This window comes from Heptranchias perlo, chromosome 22, assembly GCF_035084215.1.
Source record: "Heptranchias perlo isolate sHepPer1 chromosome 22, sHepPer1.hap1, whole genome shotgun sequence".
Classification (NCBI taxonomy): domain Eukaryota; kingdom Metazoa; phylum Chordata; class Chondrichthyes; order Hexanchiformes; family Hexanchidae; genus Heptranchias; species Heptranchias perlo.
In genome coordinates, this window is record NC_090346.1 from 6,530,714 (window position 1) to 6,555,370 (window position 24,657).

Genomic DNA, 24,657 nt, shown 5'->3' on the forward strand with positions numbered 1-24,657 from the left:
TCTGGAAGCTGGAAAATCCATTGAGAAGCTTATTCGAGAAATCCGGCCCCGAGGTGATAAAGGTGTGGATTCGGATTTCCATAGAAATGGAAGTGGAAGCAGAGTTAGGCAATGTTTTGGAGGCGAAAGAAAAATGTCTTGGGAGTGGATCTGAGTTGTGTGAGGAAGCTGAGCTGGGGATTGAGCAGCACCTCAAGGTTCTATACCTCTTGACTTACACCGAGGGGTCAGCCAGGGAGATTGGTGGATTTGAGGCTGGAGGCATATCCATGTTGGTGGGAGCCGAGGAGGATGTTTTGGTTTTGACAACATGTGGCTCAAAAGAAGTTGGAGTGAATGGCAATAACCCAGGAGTAGATGAAGGAGGTGGAAATATAGAGCCGAGTGTCAGCATCCATGTGAAAGATGATGCCACTGAGGGATGGCCTGTAAATTTTCAAGAGAAGAGAGCCAGGAATGGAGGCCTGGGGTACACCAGAAATGACCTTGCGAGCACAGGAGCAGAAATGTTTGGAAGAGATGAGGGCCTAGAAGTTTCAAGAGCGGCAGGCCGAAGAGTCCATCGTCCGATCGTTCCGGGCTGCAGTTGAACCCAGGGCCAGAGGTGAAAGGGCAGTCTCCAATCCAATGAGCCATCCAGGACAGACAAGCCCTCTCTCACTGGTAATATTTGACCCCCAATAATCAGAAATGCCTTTCCATGAACTTTGCTCGAGACCTCGTCATGGGATTGTTGGTATTCCTCGGCCCTCACCCGAAACAGAATGAGTCCAGCTCACAGGAGAAATGAAATGTGGAAAGTTCTGCCAGAGACAAGGAACCAAAAACAACATGTTTTCCCAGGAGGAGAGGCCAAACACAAAACCCCGAGCCCAGTACAGGAAACCATACACCTTCTGGAATCGGCTTTGGGCAGAAACATGCAAGAGGAAACAATATTTAAACATGAGGAGAAAAACTAGAGAAATAATTATATTTAAACTGGATAGATGTGCAACTCAGTTTCAACCCTCAGATACTATATAGAGTTACTCACACTGTCATTATCCACAGATACATCAAGGGGGGGGGGCGGGGTCTGCAACAATCTGTCAATCACAGTCGTGGGACGTGCATACAAGTGAGTAGAGTGTAGCCATTCGGTGTAAACCACGTTTATCTGTGTTATACATCAGAGGAAGCCTATGATGCAGAACTGTACCATTTGATAGTAAAAAGTATAAGTCTGTACTTTGAAATAAGTGTAAGGACTTGCACAACACCAGGTTATAGTCCAACAGTTTTATTTTAAATCACAAGCTTTCGGAGCTTTCCTCCTTCGCCAGGTGAGCCTCTGCTTTTAGTGTGATTGTGTCAGTGATGAATCGTGGCGCTGTTTGATTCATGTCATTCAATAGCATGGCATGTAATCATCCCACAGACCTGCGTGCTCCAAGACCGCAGTGTAGCCAGGGTATTTATAGTACACTTGTGTCTCCGTTTCATCTGTGTAGATATTATAAATGCTTGGCAAAATTTGGTGGAAATTAGACTTGCATTTATATAGCACCTTGTATGACCTCAGGACGTCCCAAAGCACTTTACAGCCAATGAAGTACTTTTGAAGTGTTGTAATGTAGGAAACACTGCAGCCAATTTGTGCACAGCAAGATCCCACAAACAGCAATGAGATAATGACCAGATAATCTATTTTTTAGTGATATTGGTTGAGGGATAAATATTAGCCAGGACACTGCGGAGATCTCTCCGGCTCTTCGAAATAGTGCCATGTCCACCTGCGAGGGCAGACGAGGTCTCGGTTTAATGTTTTATCCAAAAGATGGCACCTCTGGCAGTGCAGCACTCCCTCAGTACAATATGAGATTGGATCTTGCTGCTGCTCAAATGGCCGAATTTAGTGGCGCTAAAAATTTTCATTTCTGATTGTGCATTATTTTAATAATGTGCAGCGTATAAAGCCTATGCTTACGTCAGCTCAAAGATTATTAAAATTTTGACTATCAATGATTCACAGCAGATTAAGAAATTTGTAGTAATGCGTCTCTATCTCGGTTAGGTAGCTAACTTTGTTCATGCAGAATTATTTTTTTTGGTTGCTTTAACTGAGGACCCTACTGTAGGCCCAAAAACACACAGACGTGGAAAAAAATCAAATGTTGGGGCCAGGGCTGAGATGGTTGGGAGACAGTGTGGCAATGCACAGTTAGCTCAGGGCTCAGGAGAACTCCTCTGCTCCTTTTCGAATGGTGCCATGGGATCTTTTACATCCACCTGAAAGAGCAGCTGGGGCTTCAGTCTTAACCTCTTATCCAAAAGACTGCACCTCCGACAGTGCAGCACTCCCTCAGTACTACACCGATGGCAGCCCAGATTCGGTGCTCAAGTCCCAAGAATGGAGCTTGAACACATGACCTTCTGACTCAGAGGCAGGAGTGCTACCAGTGAGCCACAGCTGACAACAGAGGACTGAGTTATGAGAATAGACTAGAAAAACTTGGGCTCTTCAGCCTTGAGAAGACGTGACTGTGAGGTGACCTGATAGAAGTATATAAGATAGAACAGTATCCAAAAGGTCATTCAGAAACACTATTTCAACTTAAACTGTAACAGGACGGTAAGCGAGCTCAGATTCAAACTGGCAAAAGATAAATTTAGGAATGATATCAGGTGGTTCTTTATTATTCAAGGAGTTATCAGCATAAGGAATGAGCTTCAATGTAGGGCATTGGAGGCGAATATCTTACATTCATTTAAGTGACAGGTGGATGATGTAATGGCATTTCTGATTGGACAAGCTAAATGGCCTTTCTCGTTCATATTTATCATGTGACCTAAACACCAGTTATTCTTTGTGTGTTTTGCTGTGCTGTAACCTTTCAGTTTTTGTGGTGCTAGAGTGACGGAGATATTTCTCACAGGTTAATATAGTCAGTGCAGAGCACAAGGTGCAATCGACTCATTTAAGTGTCTTTAACAGAATAAATTTGAGCTCATTCAAAACTCTGCTGCCCATATCCTAACTCACACTAAGTCCCGTTCACCCATCACCCCTGTGCTCACTGACCTTCATTGGCTCCCAGTCCGGGAACGCCTCGATTTTTAAAATCTCATCCTTGTTTTCAAATCTCTCCTTGGCCTCGCCCCTCCCTAACTCTGTAACCTCCTCGAGCCCTACAACCCTCCGAGACCTCTGCGCTCCTCCAATTCTTGCCTCTTACGCACCCCGATTTTAATCACTCCACCATTGGCGGCCGTGCCTTTAGCTGCCTAGGCCCTAAGCTCTGGAATTCCCTCCCTAAACCTCTCCGCCTCTCTACCTCTCTCTCCTCCTTTAAGACGCAACTTAAAACCTACCTCTTTGACTAAGCTGTCCTAATACCTCCTTATGTGGCTCGGTGTCTAATTTTGTTGGATAACTCTCCTGCAAAGTGCCTTGGGATGTTTTACTATGTTAAAGGCGCTATGTAGATGCAAGTTGTTGTTGAATGTTAAAGAAAAGTATCAATTTAAAAAAAACTTAACGTATCATATTTTCTTCCCTCTTGTCCGGACTATGCTGACTCTGGCCTATGATTCCAGAGGTGCCAGCAACCCCTCATTAACTCAAAGAGTTGCCATTCTTCATGTCTGAGCCTGACTTCATGGTCGGGGATTTGGGTTTCTGTGTTCACCTGTCCACCATGTTAGTGGCCTCCTCAAAAAATGCAACTAGATTAGTCAGGCATGACCTGCCCATCACAAATCCATGTTCATACTTGTTCGAATGCTCAGTCACACTGCCCCGATGATAAATTCCAGTAACTTCCCCACAACTGACAATAAACTGACAGGTCTGTCGTTTCCTGGTTTCTCCCTCCCTCCTGTCTTAAATATTGGAGTGACATTTGCAATTTTCCAATCCTAAGGCACAATTCCCGAATCTAAATTATTCTCCATTACCATTTTTCTGCTTATATTAAATTCAATAAGTTCCTCCCCTTCACTTATTTTTAGGTTTCCTTGCACCACTGGTATTTTGTCCTGTTCCTCTAATGTGAAAATGGATACAAGTATTCATTTAACAAGTCTGTCATTTCTTTATTATCCATTATGCTCTCACCTGCATGTGTCTTTAATGGGCCCACATTCTCCTTTACCACTTTCTTTCTCAATATATTCATAAAAATTTTTACTGTTAGCTTTGATATCTCTTGCAAGTTTATGTTCATACTCCCTTTTTGCACCTCGTATTATTTTATCTACACCTCTTTTTATAGCTCTCCCACTCTGCTGGATTTCCGTATTTTCTTGCATTTGTGTAAGCCTTTTAGCTTAATAATGTCTCTTACCCCATTTGTTGACTATGGTTGCTTAACTGCACAAGTGGAGCTTTTGCCTTTGAGGGGTATGTGCTGGTTTTGTATTTACTAAAAACTCCCTTGAAAACTTCCCACTGTTTACTTGTAGGTTGATCCATTAACAGCTCAGCCCAATTTACCGCTGTCAATTTATTTCTCATCCCTTCGAAGTTTGCCTTACTTAAATTTAAAATCTTTATTTGTGACTCTTGCTTCTCCCTCTCAAACCTAATATCAAATATTAACATTATGGTCACTATTCGTAAGATGTTCCCTTACAGTCGGAGGGCTGTTTGACCATGGGAGGGCATCACTGCCATAATCCTGTCGTCGTCACACAGGAGCTCTTTCCAGCATCATGAGACAATCATCAGAAGCTGGAACTGTGATTGAGTTGCCCTCTTGCACCACCTTACCTAGCCCAGGGGCACTGAGCCAACTGTAGCATGCCAACCAACGCCCAGCTGAGATCAGCTAACTCAGCCCAGACCTTGAACTGAACCAGTAACCTTCTGGTTGGTATCGATAGATAGATAGACTTTGTGTTTATATAGTGCCTTTCACAACCTCAGGACATTCCAAAGAGCTTTACAGCCAATGAAGTATTTTTGAAATATAGTCACTGTTGTAATTCAGGAAACGCAGCATGGTTTAGTACGATGCCACGTGGAATTCACTCAGTAAGTCATGCAGCATCTTTAGAACGTGCTTACTAAATGGAAAGGTGGTTCTTAGGGCAGGTGCTTTGGATGTGAAGACTTATGAGATCAGGAATATGTTATTTATTTATAATCTTTAATATTTTTTAATTAATGCTATTTGCATTGTTCTTTGTTAGATATGTTTTTCATTTCAGCATCCAAGTAGTCATTTTACTTAACAGTGGAGTTATATTTTCTTATCCCACTTTATATGTGTGCGTGTGTTTCAAAATGGGATATGTGCCATATGCAAGTCCATTAATACCTGTAGAAAATTATCTTTTAAACCAATTACTCTTCAGGGAACAAAAGTTCTTGCCAGCAATGAGGTTATTAAGAGTATTGTTTTGTGTGTTCTCATGTATATTATTGGTAATGTCACTCAATCTCTTCATCTCCTGTAATTTAATCTCCGCTGAACAGTGTTTGTATTTCAGTAATGTTGTGATGGGTTGGCATTGTCCCAGGCACTGGAAGGCAAGAAGGCGTTAAGCAGGGAACATGAAGAGGAGTAGCTTTGGTGCGGAGGTAGATGGGCAGAATGTGTAAGAGTGGCTCACGGGCTCACATTCTTCCTTTTTTGTTTCAATCGCCGCTCAAAGTTTTTTTCTGGTATCCAACTGCTGTGGTCGGATATCACAGGAAATGCGTGTCGAATATTTGCTTTGTGTTGGTTCCAGTGTAAAACCATTCTGACTGTGCCAAGATTTCTGGGAAGAGGAACAAAGGAAAGTCAGTATGTGTGTGCACCACACACAATAATTAACTCCAGGTTGGAATTTCCCCACCCCACCACTGTCTAACTTCCTAAAAGGGAACATAGGAATGTACAGCCCTGGAGAAACCATTTTGGTCGATCACACCATCCAGTAATGGGCTGTTGTGTTCTGTGATTGGAGGCCTGGACACTAACCCAGTTCCAGCTGTACTGTGTAAGATTGTCAGAATGACACCAAATGTTCATCATTTCCAGTATTTGTTTTTCTTTATTGGTGCACTCTAGTAAATATTTACCAGAAATGCAGTGAACCGCACACAATTTATTTGCCATAGAACAGGTCAACTTGGTGTCCTGAGGCTCACTTGGTAAGTATGGAACCAAATCATACAAATGAGGAAGGTCTGTGCTGAGTTACTTAATCTCAGCCAGGGTGATAATGCAAGTTCTACAATTGGACTAGTGCCGCACGGATAGAGAGGGCGAAAATCAGCTGGGGTTTCTGCTGCTAGTTGCCATCGGTGATTCCTGGGGGTAATTTTAACCCCTGTGGACGAGTGGGTTTGGGGCGGGTGGAAAGGCAAAAATTGTAAAAATGTAAAACCCGACCCCAACCCACCCACATCCGGTTTTAACGGAAGTGGGTCGGTCAGTAAAATCTGTTAAGGAGGCTGCGGGCCTCCATTTTAATAGCTTTTTTATTTTTTAACTCCTGGGGGCCGGGATTCCCAGGCCTCCTCAATCTCGCCACGTAAGAGGAGGTGCGAAGGGTCAGATCAACAGGTAAGTGCCTTTATTGCACTGCTTATAGGCTAGGAGGAGGAGGAGGTCTGTTTCCTCCGGGTCCAGCAAGCTTGCCTGCCGCGATCCGACGCACGCGATCGGCTGACCCCACCCCCCAAACAGCGATGTCTCCGACCCTCTGATCTATCCATAGCCCCTCCCCCCACGTCTCCGGCCCCCCCCCCGCAATGGCTTAAATTTTAACCCGGAAGAACGGGTGGGTTGGAGGCGGGATGGGGGGGGGGGTCAGTAAAAGTTTTTAAAATCTAAAACCCGACCCCAACCCGCTCACTTCCGATTTTAACGGAGGTGTGACGAGGAGCGGGTGACCAATCCGCTCTTTTGAAACCTTTCAAGGAGGCTACGGGCCTCCATTTTTACAACATTTTTATTTTTAACTCCTAGGGGCCAGGATTCCCGGGCCTTCCGCTTCACGCCATATAAGAGGAGGAGAGAAGGCCTGAAACAGTGGCTAAGCGCTTTATCGCACTGTTTGTAGACACGGAGGAGCGGGAGTGCAACCCTCAGGCCCAACAAGCCTGCCTGCAGCGACCCCTCCACCAACGACCTCCGACCCCCCGATGACCTCCGACCCGGACCCTCCCCCCCCCACCCCCTTCTAAGACTTATCTTCTCGCATCCTCTTCCTTCCTCTTCTCTCGCCCTGTCAATCAGGCCAGCCTGTCGGGTGGGAAACTGACAAAAAAAATAAAAGACGCCCTTATGTCAAAACCGTAAAGACGTCCAGGTTTCCTCTCAGGAATACCAGCCCCCACCCCGCCCCCCCGCCGTCTTACTGGCTCCATCTCCCACCCCCCCACGATGTCTCCGACCCCCCCCCAATGTCTCGATTCCTCCTCCCCCAGATATCTCCGACTGACCCCACCCCCCAATGTCTCCGAACCCCCCCCCCCAACCCGATGTCCTGCCCCAACCCCCTCGATGTCTGACTTACCTAGCACCTGCTCCCCAGCTGCTTTCCCGTCCGACAGGCAGCCAGCCTGTTAATCTGGCTGGCAGACGCGCGGAAAACCTGCTGCCAACGTTTAAAAGACATCCTGACGTCCAAATCGCCAGGATATCCGGAGAACCCATACTTCCTGAAATCCTACACCCCACCTCCGCCCTACCACCTCTGCTCTCTCCACGGCTTGGAGTAAAAATCCAGGCCCTGGAGTCTGGTGTCAGGCATGGCTCACTGGTAGCACTCTCACCTCTAAGTCAGAAGGTTGTGGGTTTAAACCCCACTCCAAAGACTTGAGCACAATCTAGGTTGACACTTTAGTGCAATACTGAGGGAGTGCTGCACTGTCGGAGGTGCTGTCTTTCTGATGAGACGTTAAACCAAGGCCCCGTCTGCCCTCTCAGGTGGATTTAAAAGATCCCATGGCACTATTTTGAAAAAGTGCAGGAGAACTCTCCCCAGTGTCCTGGCCAATGTTTATCCCTCAACCAACATCATTAAAACAGATTATCTGGTCATTATCTCATTGCTGTTCGTGGGACCTGGCTTTACAAAAATTGGCTGCCGCATTTCCTACATTACAACAGCGATTGCAATTCAAAAGTCCTTCATAGGTTGTAAAGCGCTTTGGGACGTCCTGAGGTCATGAAAGGGGCCATAGAATTGCAAGTTCTTTCTTTCTTTAAGTACCTATGTATTTATTGTTGGATTAGGTCAGGAATGGGCTTCGCCTGATATTTCCCCCCGTGGTTAAATATTCTGCCAAAACTCACCATTTCGGCTTACCCATGAATAACTATTTCTTAGAACCAGGTGCCAGAGGGCAGATAGTGACTGTAGAACTAGCCCTCCAAAAGTCGGGAGAAAAAATGCAGTGAGGCTCTCAAACGTCTTTTATCATTTTTAACTTGCCATTGAAAAGGTTGACTTTAAGTGGATTTCATTCTGATCTGACACATCATTCATTTCTTCACTTTTTCCTACCGTTGAGTCACGATTAAACATAGAGTTTCATAGTTTGCCAAGAAATATTTTCCTTGGACCATGATTTATTCTTCAGTCACCCTGTAAACAATGACCAGTGTGTTAGTCTCTTCCTTTAATCAATCACACTGCAATGGGATCTACAGTACGATTATACAAAACTTGAGGTGTTAGTGTACAAGTCAGGACAGAATTATCTCAGCAAACAAATACAAATCATTGAGGAAGATTTCAGGCTTTGATCGGGATTACACATGCCTGGATCAGGAAATTTTGTAATGGGAATGAATGGGAAGTGAGTTTTTACATTGGAATTCTATGCTCAGGCCAGAGCTTTACTAGGTTATTAATCTAAATAAAGAAATTGTTTGTTTGGTACAGAGCCTTTCTGTCACTGCATTAATGTCTTGTTGATGATGTGTTGTATGACATTTTCAAAATATTCTAATTAGATGCAGTCAAAGGGAACATAGTCAAATGGCAGCAATTTGTTTTAAATTAAAGCACTATATGAAAAAGGTGCTGTTGGTCAGACATTGCTGTCAATCCAAACATGAGCATTGTAAGAACCAGTGAATGTCCTTTGAGTTGCTATTGTTAATGGTTTAGATATGTCGAAGGCTCCAATTAAAGGGGTGGTAAGACTTAGCCATCCTGGACCGTAGTGTTAATCACGAACATTCTCCTGCCCTAATTCACCAATAATTGGTCATTTCATTCACAGAATTCTTTGTCCTCCAGCCCTACAACCTCTGCGTTCCCTCTTGTGCATCCCCCACTTCTTTCGCCCCACCATTGGAGGCCGTGCCTTCAGCTGTCAAAGCCCTAACCTCTGGAATTCCCTTCCTAAACCTCTCTGCTCTACTTCAACTCCTGCTCTGACCAGTTTCCACTGGGTGGGGGGAGGGGTTAAAAATCCCCCTTTAGAGTTTGAGTTAGGATCCCCCAAATAACTTCTGTTTTTTGCAGTCTACGAAACATACTACATCAGTTGTTCTTTTCAATTTTCTGCCCTATCCCTGCCAATACCCCGAAGACGCTGACTCTGGCTGAGGCAGGGGGGGTAGTATCACAGACACATCTGCTACCTCGTGCCAGCCTATTCTACATGCCTGAGCTTTAACAGCGAATGTTGAACAGGATATTTGGCTGTGCAAGGCATCACAGCCAAAGCCTTATCCTATCCTCATCTGACATTCACACAAGCACAGTGCAGCTCACTGGATAATTATTGGAACCAGGGACCCTGGCTGATCTTTCTCCACTTTTATCTTGTGCATAGAAACTGAGGCCAATTATACTGGTTCAACTGTGGCCTTGGTCCTCCAGGGCTGAGGGTGGGCAGGTGGGGGGGAAGAATCAGCCATGGTTCCTGCTAGAAAGTGCATGCCTGATAGTGTGTGTGTGTATATATGTGTGTATGTGTGTGTATGTGTATATGCACGCGTGCACATCCATATTAATCATAATCCAGTGATTCCTGCTGGAAATTGTCCCTGTGTGGCAGTCAGGTGAGGATAGGATCAAGCTCAGCTTTGATGCCACCCACTGTCGAATAGCCTGCCAATGGTCAGGTACCGTTGGGTGGCTGGTGTCCATGGATCTGTACCCCACTATGGACCAGCAAATACAGGACAGAAGGGTAGAAAACTGAATGGGAATATAGTAAATACAGGAATAGGATGAAAGCAACAGTTTCCTCCATAGGGAAGCATCTTCAGGGAGGCAATTCCACATTGAAATTGGATTCATTACTGCCAGTTAATAACACAGTTATTTCTTGGAATAATTGAGTCTGGATCAAAAATAAACACTTAGAGTTGAAGTATTTAAGAGAAATGGGCTGTATTATAATAATAAGAGCCAGCTTTAGTGAGCAGGTGGGATTAATCCACTGCCCCCTTAAACCACACAGAAACCCAGTGAATGATTGGTCACCCTGCTAATAAATAATCCTTTTGTCTAGTGGTAATTTGCTTCTTTTACCACGGTGTGGATTCAGTTACACTGCGACCAAGGATTACTTTAAACATTTACAAGAAAATCAGTCTTACTTGTTGCCAAGAATGCAGCCAAGTTGGAGTTTATTAGAGTTCGAACCTTTGACAAACGTTGTCATGAGTGGCTGCTTCCGTGTTTTAGTCGCGTTTGGTGTGACCAGGCTTCTCCCCACCCACAACCCCACACATTCCCGGTATGACAGTTGAAATCCATGGATCTTTGGAACAACTTCCATCTCCTGCTTCCGGCCAAGTAACTCTTGTTTTTTTTTTTGCTCAGTTCCCACAAATCCAATGAGCAGGTGGAAATGTTTAGCAGGAACCTCAAACCAACATTTTGAAACACAAACGAGTTTCCATTTTGGGGCTTTTATTTCTCCTGCCACAAATATTTGACCACGTTTGAACTGCTCGCACTGCATAATCCAGGGTAAAGTGGCCCTCTCTAACTGTCTGAGGGCTGAAGGGATTTTTCAGCTCCTTTGGGAAAGGAGTCATTTAATATAAGCGTGAAAGGAAACAATTCTGCACCTTCACTATCAAATCTCATCCTCCATCTTTATCACCGTCTTATGCTGTTGGGTGACAAAATGGTTCGACGTATTGATAAACCACTCACGTCACCAAGGTTACCATCGGGAAAATAAAAACAAAAAGAGATAAAACAGACCAGATCAGTTCGAAAGAAAAATTAGCCGACAAGACAGTGGGCAAACAGCAAAAAACTTTCAAACAGGACATTATTATGGTACAAACTGGATATATTCCTACAACTACTTACTTTTAAATAGCACCTTTAACGTAGTAAGACGTCCCGAGGGCGTTTCACAGGAGCGTTATCAAACAAAAAATTGACGTCGAGCCAAAGGAGGAGACGTTAAGAAAGGTGAACAAACACTTGGTCAAAGAGGTAGGTTTAAAGGAGCGTCTTAAAGGAGGAGAGAGGAAGAGAGGCGGAGATGTTTAGGGAGGGAATTCCAGAGCTTAGGGCCTAAACAGCTGAAAGCACAGCTGCTAATGGGGTGAAGGAAGTGGGGGATGCACAAGAGGCCAGAACTGGAGGAACGCCGAGTTCTCGGAGGGTTCAAGGACTGGAGGAGGTTATAGAGATAGGGAGGGGGGGCGAGACCATGGAGAGATTAGAACATGTGGATGAGAATTTTAAAATCAAGGTGTTGGTGGACTGAGAGCTAATGTATTAAAGGAGGTGCAGCAAAAGTCAGAGCTCCTTGGACGAGTAAAGACATTAAAATTAAAGTGAGACTTAAAAAGAGGCATTTGATATATCCAATGAAATTGAATATGGGGTGGGGTGTATAACGGGTGGCTGACGCGATATTATCCGTTTTGCATCCCCGCCCGAGTCAAATTTCACCCTTAATGTATCCAATAACTGTGGAGTTGGATGAGTGAAGCTGGCTTTCCTCATCTGTACCTGCTGTATCTGTCTTGTGACAACACATCTGGGAGAGTAAATTACTACAATATATAACGTACATCTGTGTCCCTGAAAGCATCATTAAAATATTCCATCCACTGGTTGCTTTATTCCTCCCTGTCCCTGTCCCTGTCCCCTCCCCATTCCCCCTCTTCCGAACACACTGGCTGATGCTGAAGTACAATTCCAAATGTACCAGGTGCACTCTGGTATCTCATCCAGGTGGCCATTATTTATCTGTGAGCCTGGACAATAAGTTGGCTATTCACCCATGGGAGGCAGCACGGCTGATATTGTACTCATTCTGACATGCACTTATGTGCATTTTCCAGCACGGGACACTGGGTAGTGATCAGGAACTCTGGCTAATTTTTTGCCTTGCTCTCCTCCCCTGGCCCAGCGACACCTGCACTACTGCTACCACCTCAGCTGTGCTCAGCTAACTCAAGACAAACTGAGTATTGAACTTGGTACATGCTGGCCTGTGGAACTGACTGCCATACTGGGCGGTGCATTCACTCACTGAGTCACTAAGGCAGCTGCTCACTGCAAGTTCTAGATGCAGCAGATTACCCTGATCAATACATGTGTAACAGCAGCTTGCCGATAGTTTTATGTTTCTCTTATCACGAGTCAATAAACAATAATTAAACAATATTAATAGCTGGACCTCAGTGCACGTTTGTTTTATGACAAATATTCAGACTTACAAAACTGGAGTGGATTTATTTATTGCTATCTTTACTCTTAAAGGTTAGTGGAAATCTGGAACTCTTCTACCCCCCCCCCCCCCAAAAGTCTGTGGATGCTGGGTCAATTGGAGCTTTCAAGACTGAGATCAATAGGTAAGGGTATCAAGGGATATGGAGCCAAGGCGTGTAAATGGAATTGAGGTACAGATCAGCCATGATCTAATTAAATGGCAGAACAGGCTCGAGGGGCTGAATGGCCGACACAACAACAACAACAACAACTACTACTACTACTACTACTACTACAACTCACATGTACATAGTGTCTTTAATGTAGTAAAATGTCCCAAGGCTTCAACAGTGTGTTATCAAACAAAATTTGACACCGAGCCACATAAGGAGATATTAGGACAAAGAGGTAGGTTTTAAGGAGCATCTTAAAAGAAGAGAGGGGGCAGAGAGGTTTAGGGTGGGAATTCCTGAGCTTAAGGCCTAGGAAATGGTGGAGCGATGAAAATCAGGGATGCGCAAGAGGCCAGAATAGGAGGAGCGCAGAGATCTCGGAGGGTTGTAGAGCTGGAGGAGGTTACAGAGATAGGGAGGGGTGAAGCCATGGAGGGTTTTGAAAACAAGGATGAGAATTTTAAAATCGAGGCATTGCTGGACTGGGAGCCAATGTAGGTCAGCGAGCACAGGGGTGATGGGTGAACGGGACTTGGTGCGAGTTAGGATACGGGCAGCAGAGTTTTGGATGAGCTCAAGTTTATGGAGGGTGGAAGATGGGAGGCCGGCCAGGAGAGCATTGGAACAGTCAAGTGTAGAGGTAACAAAGGCCTGGATGAGGGTTTCAGCAGCAGATGAGATGAGGCAGGGACGGAGACAGGTGATGTTACAGAGGTGGAAGTAGGTGGTCTTGGTGATGGAGCGGATATGTGGTCGGAAGCTCATCTCAGGGTCAAATAGGACGCCAAGGTTGTGAACGGTCTGGTTCAGCCTCAGACAGTGGCCAGGGAGAGGGATGGAGTCGGTGACTAGGGAACGGAGTTTGGTCTTCCCGATATTTAGTTGGAGGAAATTTTTGCTCATCTAGGATTGGATGTCGGACAAACAGTGTGACAAATGAGAGACAGTGGAGGGGTCGAGAGAGGTGGCGGTGAGGTAGAGCTGGGTGTCGTCAGCGTACATGTGGAACCTGACGTGTTTTCGGAAGATGTGTTTTACTCCTGTTCCTATATCCCTGCCTTAACCAGGTATTTCTGTAAGCAGTGGGCTCGATATGTATTCAGTATGTATGACATATCCTTGCACATGTTGCCATGGACAAACAGTGGGAACTGAAAACAATGCACTTTTCCCCAGGCAGGATGACTTACTGGTGCGCACTTGTGGTCCCATTGTTTTTAATTGGACAGGAAAGCACTGAAACAGCCGACCTTTGAATAAACAGCCCGAGCAATAACGGATGCTGACCCAAGTCGAAGAAATCTTTCTTATCTACTGTCTAAACATTCACAGATTACTATCCTCCCTGCATTATTAACCAGGATGCCAGTCTTGGTATTTTGAGCAGACTGCAGAAGAACTTTACCATACATGGTTCATTTGTCTATAATTGTGTTTGGCTACAAAGTGCAGGTAAACTAACCAGTGACTCACTGAATGAACGTTCCACTCAAAGGAAGGTCTTTTGCTTCGGCTAAACAATCAAGGAATTTCTGATGTCACATGGCCATTTTTCAAAAAGTTTTATTTTGAGTTCCTCCCTCAGTAATTACAAGTTTAGTTCTGCTGAATGAACTAAAAGGTTTGATGAACCCGGATTGATATATACCTTTCACTCATTATTTCTTTTTGACAATAGTTTTTTTTTACAAATTAAGGTTTTTTTGTTCCTCTATTGTTTTTCTCCTCTCCTCTTCTAAAAATCACTGGCTGCCTCATGGAGGTACAGTTCCACAAGTGCCTCACCCAGGTGGCCATGTGTGAGCCTTGACAGTGAGTGTTGACAGGCTATTCAACTGTGGAGGACTTCACAAGCAAGCCCATTCCTATCCTCATCAGGCACACACACACTCTTCCAATAAAGCCCTCTGTAAGTGTTGGCATATGGTTCCAATGGGTGCTGGGAATCTTCCAGTACCTCACCCAAGCAGCCATTCTAGACGGTGAGTCTATCTGGTGGGTAAGCTATTCAACTGTGGAGGCGTATCACATCTGAGCCTGATTCTATCCTCACCTCACATCCACACACATGAACTTCCCATCTTGGAACACTGAAGATGACTTGAAGAGGAGAGCAGAAAAACTATAGAGGAATGAAAAACCTTAATTTGTAAATAACTATTGTCAAATAGAAATAATTGATTAATTTGCCTAAACTATGCCTTGTGGTAGCGAGTTCTACATTCTAACCACTCTCTGGGTAAAGAGGTTTCTCCTGAATCCCCTCTTGGTTTTATTAGTGACTATCTTCTATTTATGGCCCCTAGTTCTGGTCTCCCCCACAAGTGGAAACATCGTCTCTATGTCTACCTTATCGAACCCTTTCATAATTTTAAAGACCTCTATTAGGTATCGGCCTTCTCTTTTCTGGAGAAAAGAGCCCCAGCCTGTTCAAATAAAAACCTATTTGTAAATTTCTAAAGAAGTTCTTTTTCTCCCCCCTCATTCTCACCAGTATTGTCCCCTCACTTCTCCTGAAGGCATTGTTGACTCCTTGCTTAGAGGTGCAGTTCCACGATTGCTGGGGTCCCCCTCCAGTGCCTCACCGAACCGAGCCTCCTTCATGTGTGAGCCTTGACAGTGAGCTTGGCTATTCAACCGCAGGAGGCATCACAGCAATACCCACGCCCTGCCCATCAGCCAATATCCACATGAACCTGCTTCCAGCAGAGCTTGCTGTGTAACAGTAAGGGAGCGGATCTTTGGGCCAATTTCCCCCCCCCCCAGCTGACATAAGGTGCTGAGACCACTGGGTAGAGTCCCTGTTGACACCCTGGGTGGGGGCAACCAACTCAGCACAGACTGGGACTCTCCCGATCTGTGTGGCCCATCTACTTACTGAGCCACCGGTGTTGCCCATCCACATATTCCAAATAGAGATGGATAATCAGTCCCCACACCCCCAACACAAAACATTAATTGATGACAAAGAGCTGCAAATTAGGAACAACAGGGACTCTATCCAATGGCCTCAGCACCTTACATCAGCTAAGGGGGAAATTGGCCCAAAGATCCGCTCCCTTACTGTTACACAGCAAGCTCTGCTGGGAGCAGGCTCATGCAGATATTGGCTGATGGGCAGGGCGTGGGTATTGCTGTGATGCCTCCTGCGGTTGAATTTATATAGCGCCTTTAACATAAGAGAGTGCTATCAGACAAAATTTGACACATAAGGAGATATTAGGACAGGTGACCAAAAGCTTGGTCAAAGAGGTAGGTTTTAGGGAGCGTCTTAAAGGAAGAGAGAGGTAGCGAGGCGGAGCGGTTTAGGGGGGGAATTTCAGAGCTTAGGGCGTTGGCAGCTGGAGGCACAGCCGCCAATTGTGGAACGATGAAAATTGGGGAGCGCAAGAGGCCAGGACGATAGGAGCGTAGAAACAGGAGTAGGCCATTCAGCCCCTTGAACCTAACCCGCCATTTAATTAGATCATTGCTGATCTGTATCTGAACTTAATTTACCTGCCTTGGTTCCATATCCCTTAATACCCTTGCCTAAAAAAAATCTATCAATCTCAGTTTTGAAATTTTCAATTAACCCCCAGCCTCAACAGCTTTATGAGGGAGAGAGTTCCAGATTTCCACTCCCCTTTGTGTGAAGAAATGATCTCCAAGTTATAGTAAGTGGGTAAAATATGTTCTACTAAGAAATTTTTTAACAGTGTACATGAAAAGATAAAAATAGTAGGTGCCAGCCTTGACTCAGTGGTAGTGTCCTCGCCTCTGAGGCAGAAGGTTATGGATTTAAACCTCACTCCAGAGACTTGACCACAACATCCAGGCTGTCAGTCCAGTGCAGTACTGAGGGAGAGCTGCATTGTCAGAGGTGCCGTCTTCCAGATGAGACATTAAACTGAGGCCCCGCCTGCCCTCTCAGGTGGACGTAAAAGATCCCACGGCATTATTTCAAAGAAGACCAGAGGAGGGAATGAGAAAAATAAGAGAAGTGGGGAAAATAAACTGGGAGTGTGTCTGTAAAGAGAATCCATTCGGAGTTTGGAAATTTACACTTCAGACCGTTTGACTTTGACTGGATATCCTCCTTCAGCAGGACGTACAGGGGATAGGCATTACCTTCATCACCAGGCCTGACATGATGGGAGTTCAAACATACATCATCAGTTCCCTTATTGGTGGACCATTTTATGGACCATATTTGGGCTAATGTATCTGTTTTTCCTTTCTCCTTCCTATTTTTCTTGGCCCTGTTACCTCCTAATGAGACACTTCCCCTTTCTCCCACGAGCTTTGGATAGTCAGCCCTTCTGGCAGAAAGGATTTATCCAGACTTTTTTTCTGTTCTCCCTCAACCCAGACATAGAATCAGTCCCAGCCCAGCAAAGGGCCACCTGCTGACTGTCTGGGAACTAGCGAAACTCTCCGGATGAGGATTGGTGAGATACAACGCCAATTAAGGCTAAGATCGAAGGGTTTGGAAGTTCCATACTGATCTGGCTTGTTCCCCTTCTTTTCCCAAAGGATGGAGATTAGTGTTTGAGAAAGCACTAGAATTTGAACCCACAGCCTCAAAGCTCTGATGATACATCCGGTTTAAACATCAGCTCCACTGCACATTTTAATCTGATCTGGTCATGTAATTAATGCTTGTGAAATGTTGCATTAGTCATTTAATCAAATAATCCCTACACCCTTTACTTTCCCAGAAATCACATCAAAACACCATCTGGTTTTGCGACGGGCAACGCAGTGTTTTTCCATCTGTTTCCTCGGTGTAGCCAGATTAGAACCAGTGCTTGGTCCAAATCAGTTATCACAAGGAATGCAGATGTAGGACTGACTGACCAGGAGGCAGGGGAGAAGGATGATATTTAACCCAGCTGTGGCGCAGACTAAGAATTCTGCATCCAGCTGCCAGTGGAACAAAAGTAGACTTGTATGGTTTTTTTTAAGCGTGTAGTATCTTTGCAGAATAGGCCCATTTTACATCCAGCTGTTAACAGATTAACCAAAGCAGAAAGTTGGCACTTGGAAGTAAATTTTCAGACCGTCCACTTTTCAGTCTCAAAATATTTGGAAAACTCTCAAACGAACATTTCTACAAATGTCGGGAGGAATGTTCACGAAGACTGTCATTTGGCCAAAGTCACACTGTGCAGATTGGAATTAGACTTTTCTCCTTCCAGTGTTCTCCCCTTCATCCCTGAGTCTTACTGGGGTAAGTTCTACGGGCACAGACCTCGCTCAAGTGGCCATTCTTCATGTGAGAGTCCAGACAGCAATTGTCAACTGACTATTTGACTGTGGGAGGCGACGCGGACATGCCAGCCCTCTTCTCACCCAACGTTCACACATGCTTACTTCTCAGCAGGGCTCAATTTATTTCTCAGCCACTTCTCCCCTCCCTCCCGCCCTTCCCCTCCCTCCTCATCTCCTGAAGGTATCACCTCCAGTTCCACAGCCACCAATTTTGGGAACTGAAACCAATGCTCCTTCTGAGAAAAATTTGGAGTCTCCCCAGGTCTGCATCATTAGCTAATCTCAGGTGGCACAGTAATAGGGACCCTACAATTGGTCTCAGTGCCCTTGGATTAAGGAGATGACCGACGACGACGACGACGACGACGACGACGACGACGACAACAACAACAACAACAACAACAACAACAACAACTCGCATTTATATAGTGCCTTTAACGTAGTAAGACATCCCAAGGTGCTTAAGATCAGGCAAGTTTCACAATCCCAATCGCTGTGCGGTGACCTCTGCTAGAAGTGTGTGTGTGTGTGTGTGTGTGTGTGTGTTAAGTGAGGATAGAACACGCTTGGCTGTGATGCCCTTTACAGTCAAATAGCCTGTTGAGATCCACCATCTGGGGTGAATGTCCATTTTGGTGAGGTACCCGAGGGTGACTGACGCCCATGGGTGCCCTATCAGAAGAGGAATGGGAGATTGTATACCTATCTCCAACCTGGTACCTCTTCCTGTGCATCCTAGGCTTTAAAAAGATTGAGTCCATAGGGTAAAGGGAGGCAAAACAAGCAATGGAAGTATGCACTCAATGGAAAGACGCTGAAAGGTGTTGAATGAACATAGTGACTTCGGGATTTAAATACCTAATTCCCTGAAAATGTGAGTGCAGGTAGATAAAGCCATAAAAAAGGGACAATCTAATTTTAGGTTTTATAAACAGAGGTAGAATACAAGAGTAAAGAAAGAAGAAACAAAATTGTAGCCAATTGTCTCCAGAGGCCCACTGCCAGGAAATTCAATGACAGAATCCATTCGCCTTCACAGACATAGGTGAGAATTAATTAGAGGAATCGGATACAGTAACAGGTATTAAATGCTAGACTGAGGTCTACAGCAGAGACCAGGGATGTGGCTAGCATCAGCGGGTGGTATTGGGTGTTGTCAGTTCATAGCCTGCAGCCACCAGATATTGTTAAGTTCTTGTACACCCCATTATATTCCATATACTACATAGCTGTCATTTTAGTCATAATCATTGCGAACACCAATGAATGTGTCTATTGTTTCAAGTGTGTACTTAGCTTAGTTCCAACAGTATTGTGCAGCACAGAGCTTAGCACAACTCTCTATATTACAGTAGTTGCCAATAGAAACTGCACAACTGAGCCCCGATGGCTCAGATGGCAAAAAAAGCATGTGACTGAGTCGTACCAACCACACAGTTTGAATCAAAGTCTGTGCTGAGTTAGCTGGTCTCAACTAGGTGGCAGCGAGGGCTACAAACTGGCCTCAGCGTCCCTGGGTTATGGAGAAGAAAATCAGCCAGAGTTCCCATTTCTGATCGCTATCCTGCGAGCCCCACTGAAAAGTGCACACGTGTGTGGGTGTTGGATGAGGCCAGTTGAATAGCCTGCCAACACTCACGTTCAACCTGTGGTCAGAAGAAGTGATGGTCTGAGCTTCAAGAGGCAGCTGTTTACATTGAGGCAGACAGCAGCCTCACCTCATTTACTTTACAGCACTGCCATTGAGGCCAGGGCTTAGGGTGAAAGCAACAGTGATTAGATTGATGAAGTGAGATTTGTGACTGGTATTAATGCTCTAGGTGCCTGATATATGATGTGAAAAATCTGCCTTAGTCCGAGTGCAGCGGGTGGGCCCAAAAAACAGAGACCAAACAGCCCCCATGCTGCAGAAATTAATGAAGTTTACAGTGTGTTTCAAGGTAACAGATAAAGATTGTCTTTATCACTTTATGTTGCTGCAGTGGCTACTCATTTCAAAGCATCCTCCTTCAATAAGGAGAAACAGCCTGGCTTGTGGATATTCTCTGTGACCGTTAGTTGGCAAAAAGTTGCTATCAAGATTAGCAAATGAATTACTCTCTCAAACCAAAGTATGACTCTCTATGTCCAGTAACCTACTCTCCCAGCCATTGGCCTATCCTGACAGCTGCGACAAGAACACTGCTCTTTGTGCCTGCGTTGGAAGCACAATAGAGTAATTTCTAATTGGAGAAATCAATATTTCATAGCCAGGACATTACTGATATTGGCTGCTGGGACTTTTTATTTTCAGCTTTGATGAGCTCAAGCGAATTGGAATATTTCTTTCAGACCTCCCCCTCCCGATTCCTCCCCCCCCCCAATTTTCTCCTCTCCCAGCGGTGCCGACTCACACCGGTATAGCTCCACCTATCTGCACTTATCTCGAGTGGCATTCTTTGTATGTGTGCCTGGTTAGTGGGTATCATCAAGACATTCGAGTGTGAGGGGGTAATTTTGACTGTGCGATAGTATAGAACGGGCATCAATGGAAATGAAAATCAGGAGAGGTATAAAACGGCCGTGCTGATTCACTAGCACCCGTTTTACACAATCAATATTACCCCCATGGATGACACCAGAACCAAGTCTGGTGCTGTCTTCATCCAGTGTCCCCAAACCCACGGTTGCCAGCAGGAGTCACTGGATAGCAATCAGGAGCCTTTTCCTAACAGCTGTCAGTCTTAGCTCAGTGGGTACCACTCATGCCTGAGTCAGAAGGTTGTGGGTTCAAGTCCCACTCCAGAAACTTGAGCACATAATCCGGGCTGTAATGCTCCTCTCAGCACCACCCTGAGAGTCCGCTCTAATGTGGGACCACCCTACTCCGAATGGCACAATACCACACTGGGCAATGTGTTTACTAATTAAACCAGCAAGGGATTCCACTTGTTATTAATCTTTAACTGGCTTTCTTTCCCTCTATGGCCTACGACTTCATTTTCTGTTTTACATATTTTTATCCAGCACCGTTTCGTCATTTTTGGGAAATTCTTTCCCTTGCCATGTCTGTCTTTCCCCATCTCGCTCATCTGAGTTGACTGTGTGTGGTTTCATTCCCTTTGTGAATTGTGGTGAACTGCTGGGTGTTTCTGATGCATATACAGTAAAGTCTCCGATGCGCCCCTCACTGGCTCAGCGCCTTTATCGAGGTAAGTAGGAAGGTTTCTGTTACAACATCTGGACCTGTCCTGAGTTAGCTAATCTCAGCCTGGTGGTGACAGTGAGCTACAATCAACCCGAGGGCCCCTGGGGTAAGGGGAAGAAAACTGATCAACGGACATTCCCGCTCCTTCAACTGAATTAAGAAGGGCCTAAAAAGGAACCGTGTGAGAGGATGGAATTGGGCTCGAACGCCTCCCGTGGTCGAATAGTCACTCGATACTCAAGGTTCACACAAGAATAGTGAGATAGCAGAGAGTTCCCCTCTTCGATGAAACCATACTCCAGCAAGGAATCGATGTTGTCAGGAGATGGGAGAAAACTGGTGAAGAATTAGCGAGAGAGAAAAAAGAATTCCTGCAATCCAGCTTCCTCTTCCCTCCCCCTCCTCGACTTTAGACCGCAGGTCGGAGGAACAGCAGTGCGCACTTCCAGAGATGTTAGCGGTAGCAGAAGCTGTGTACAGCTCCCGGGGAATGTGCAGGTGGCAAAGCTCCCACTGGGGTCAGTGGGAAAGCCGATTTAATACAGTACAAACTCCACATGCCAATGAAACCCTTGGCGTGACAGAACTTTCCAAAACTATTCCATGACTCTCCCATTCATTGGAAATCTGTTAAAATCAGAAATGATAATCCAAACCGACTTCTCATTTGAACTAGTGTGACCTGCCTCCGAAGGAGTCTGTTTGAAGTCGATATGGCTTACGCACTCTCCGATTTCAGCCAGAGATTTAATTGCTTTCCATCTCATTGAAAATATTAAACGGAGTGAGCAAAAATATGATTTCAATAAAGCAAATATTTCAAACCAGGAGAACTGTCGACTTCGACCTAGCCAGAGAATCTGTCTAATATCTACATGAAACGAATATGGCTGATTCCATTGATCCTCCTGGCTTTATAGTTGTAGGTTTGCATAATTTCCATCACTGGAAGGGACAGGGGGCAGAACAGCTGAAGCCTGGTTCAATCTCACAAAGAAAGGGCATATTATTACTGAATATAAAGAGATAAGTTTTAAATACGTTGCAGACACGGCTAAACTGTATTTGAGATTATTGGTGAGGAGAAAGGAGGCTTTCAAGTAATATAAAAACCACAATTTCCTTCAAGTCCCTGAACCCTGTGCTGTTCTGCATCAGTTACTGCTGTGCAGTCCAGACATCAATGACAGAAACTGAAAATCTTTTTTTTTAAAACCACATATTTTTGCCCTGTGAGGTACCATATAGTACCAGAAAGGTCCACGGCTTTAATTCCTAGTCTGTATTGAGTTAGCTGATCTCAGTTAGAAAATGTTGAAAGAAATCAGTAGGTCAGGGAGTATCTGTGGAGGGAACAGATTAGTTCGCATTTCAAATGTGCGAGCTCTTTGTCAGAACTGGAAGATGTTACAGAGGGGAAGAGGGAAAAAACACACACACACACACACACACACAGAGGAAAAGAAATAGAATGACCTGTGAAGTACTTAAATGGAAAAGAGGAAATGGTCAAATGGGAGAAATGATATAGGCATGAGACAATAGGAGGCATAATGAGAGGAATCAAAAGAAAGAACAAACTTGCATTTATATAATACCTTTCACAACCACAGGATGTCTCAGAGCACTTAACAGACAATGAAATATTTTTAAAGTGTATTCACTGTTGTAATGTAGGAAACGTAGCAGCCAATTTATGCGCAGCAAGGTCCCACAAACAGCAATGAAATAATTGAACACATTGGGGTGATCTTAGGAGGCAATTGTGGGTGCGTTGGGGGCTCCGAAAATCGCGCAAATCCCGTTTGGGTTTGGACGCCAGCTCCGACCTGTCGACTTCCGAGTTTCCCAGGGACCCCCCTGTGTGTGAGCGGGCAACCCGAAAACGGAAGTCCCGCCGGCAATTAAAGCCAACAGGATGACAGTCAAAGAGCCAAATAAACCATTGAGGGACTTAAGGAACGTTACCTGTGACAGAGTAAATGATTAGAATGATTTTTAACTTCCCTGGGCGGCTTGCCCACCGCTTCTGATTCACGCCTGGTGAAACCGGGAGTGAAGGGCCGGATCAGGGAACAAGAAATTAAATAAATTAAATAAGAAAACAATGGAAGGAAGTGAAAACATTAAATGAACCTACCTTTGCACCCTGCTCCGATGTCCGATGTCTCCCACTCCGATGTCCCCCTCTTCACCCCCCCGATGTCCCCCTCTTCATCCCCCGATGTCCCTTTCTACATCCCCCCAATCCTCCCCCGATGTCCCCCTCTTCACCCCCCCAATCCTCCCCCGATGTCCCCCTCTTCACCCCCCCAATCCTCCCCCGATGTCCCCCTCTTCACCCCCCCAATCCTCCCCCGATGTCCCCCTCTTCACCACCCCAATCCTCCCCCGATGTCCCCCTCTTCACCCCCCCAATCCTCCCCCGATGTCCCCCTCTTCACCCCCCCAATCCTCCCCCGATGTCCCCATCTTCACCCCCCCAATCCTCCCCCGATGTCCCCCTCTTCACCCCCCCAATCCTCCCCCGATGTCCCCCTCTTCACCCCCCCAATCCTCCCCCGATGTCCCCCTCTTCACCCCCCCAATCCTCCCCCGATGTCCCCCTCTTCACCCCCCCAATCCTCCCCCGATGTCCCCCTCTACATCCCCCCAATCTTCCCCCTCTTCACCCCCCGATCTTCCCCTCTCCCCCCCAATGGTCTTCCAGTCCAGCGCCGGATCTTCCATTCTCCCCCCCCCCCCCTTCCGTTCCAGCACCAGATGACGTCTGGCTCTCTCTCTTTCTCCCCCCCCCCCCTCCTCGCGTTGCAGCTCCTGACTGCAGCCAGCCTGTCAATCGGGCCAGCTCCCGCCGCGAAACCCGGAGAGGACGTTAATCATCAGCAATCAACATGCGATCGGGTCGGAAACGGTAAATTCTGTTGATGCGGGTTTGCCACGCGCACCTTCACCCCCCTCCCCCTCCCCCCCCCCCCCCCCCCCGCTGTCAACCCGCTGCCATTGTAAAATCGAGCCCATTCTGTTTTAGTGATGTTGGTTGAGGGTGACTGAAACTCTCTCCCCCAATGATGATGAGTCAATTGAAACTTTCAGGACTGAGATAGATAGATTTTTGTTAGTTAGGGGTATCATGGGATACGGATCAAAGGTAGTTAAATGGAGTTGAGGTACAGATCAGCCATGATCTCATTGAATGGCAGAACAGGCTCAAGGGGCTGAATGGCCTACTCCTGTTCCTTTATAAGTGCACATTTTCTCATTCATTATTACAAAAAAATATATCAAGTGCATTCTCCATTTATACATTAAGACATAATAAAGCCAGTTGGTCAAAGGTGGAACCAGACAGGTTAATGTTTGACTTTCAGTGTATTCTGAGGTAGCTCATCTCCAATGGGGAAACAGAAAAGCTGC

General features: G+C 45.6%; 2 long non-coding RNA genes across 2 annotated transcripts in view; one reads left to right on the forward strand and one right to left on the reverse strand.

Annotated features, from left to right (window-relative positions):
- Positions 1–5,113: 5,113 nt before the first annotated feature.
- Positions 5,114–11,756, reverse strand: LOC137340435 (uncharacterized). Its single transcript, XR_010966801.1, has 2 exons — positions 11,269–11,756; positions 5,114–5,748 (listed from the first exon to the last, which is right to left on the reverse strand). It is a non-coding gene; the product is annotated as an uncharacterized lncRNA (long non-coding RNA).
- The window catches only part of LOC137340436 (uncharacterized), a 78,706-nt gene continuing 64,744 nt past the window's right edge, over positions 10,696–24,657 (forward strand). The window contains exons 1-2 of the long non-coding RNA XR_010966802.1: positions 10,696–11,397; positions 12,679–12,770. This is a non-coding gene — a long non-coding RNA (uncharacterized lncRNA). The remainder of the gene's footprint in view (positions 11,398–12,678; positions 12,771–24,657) is intronic.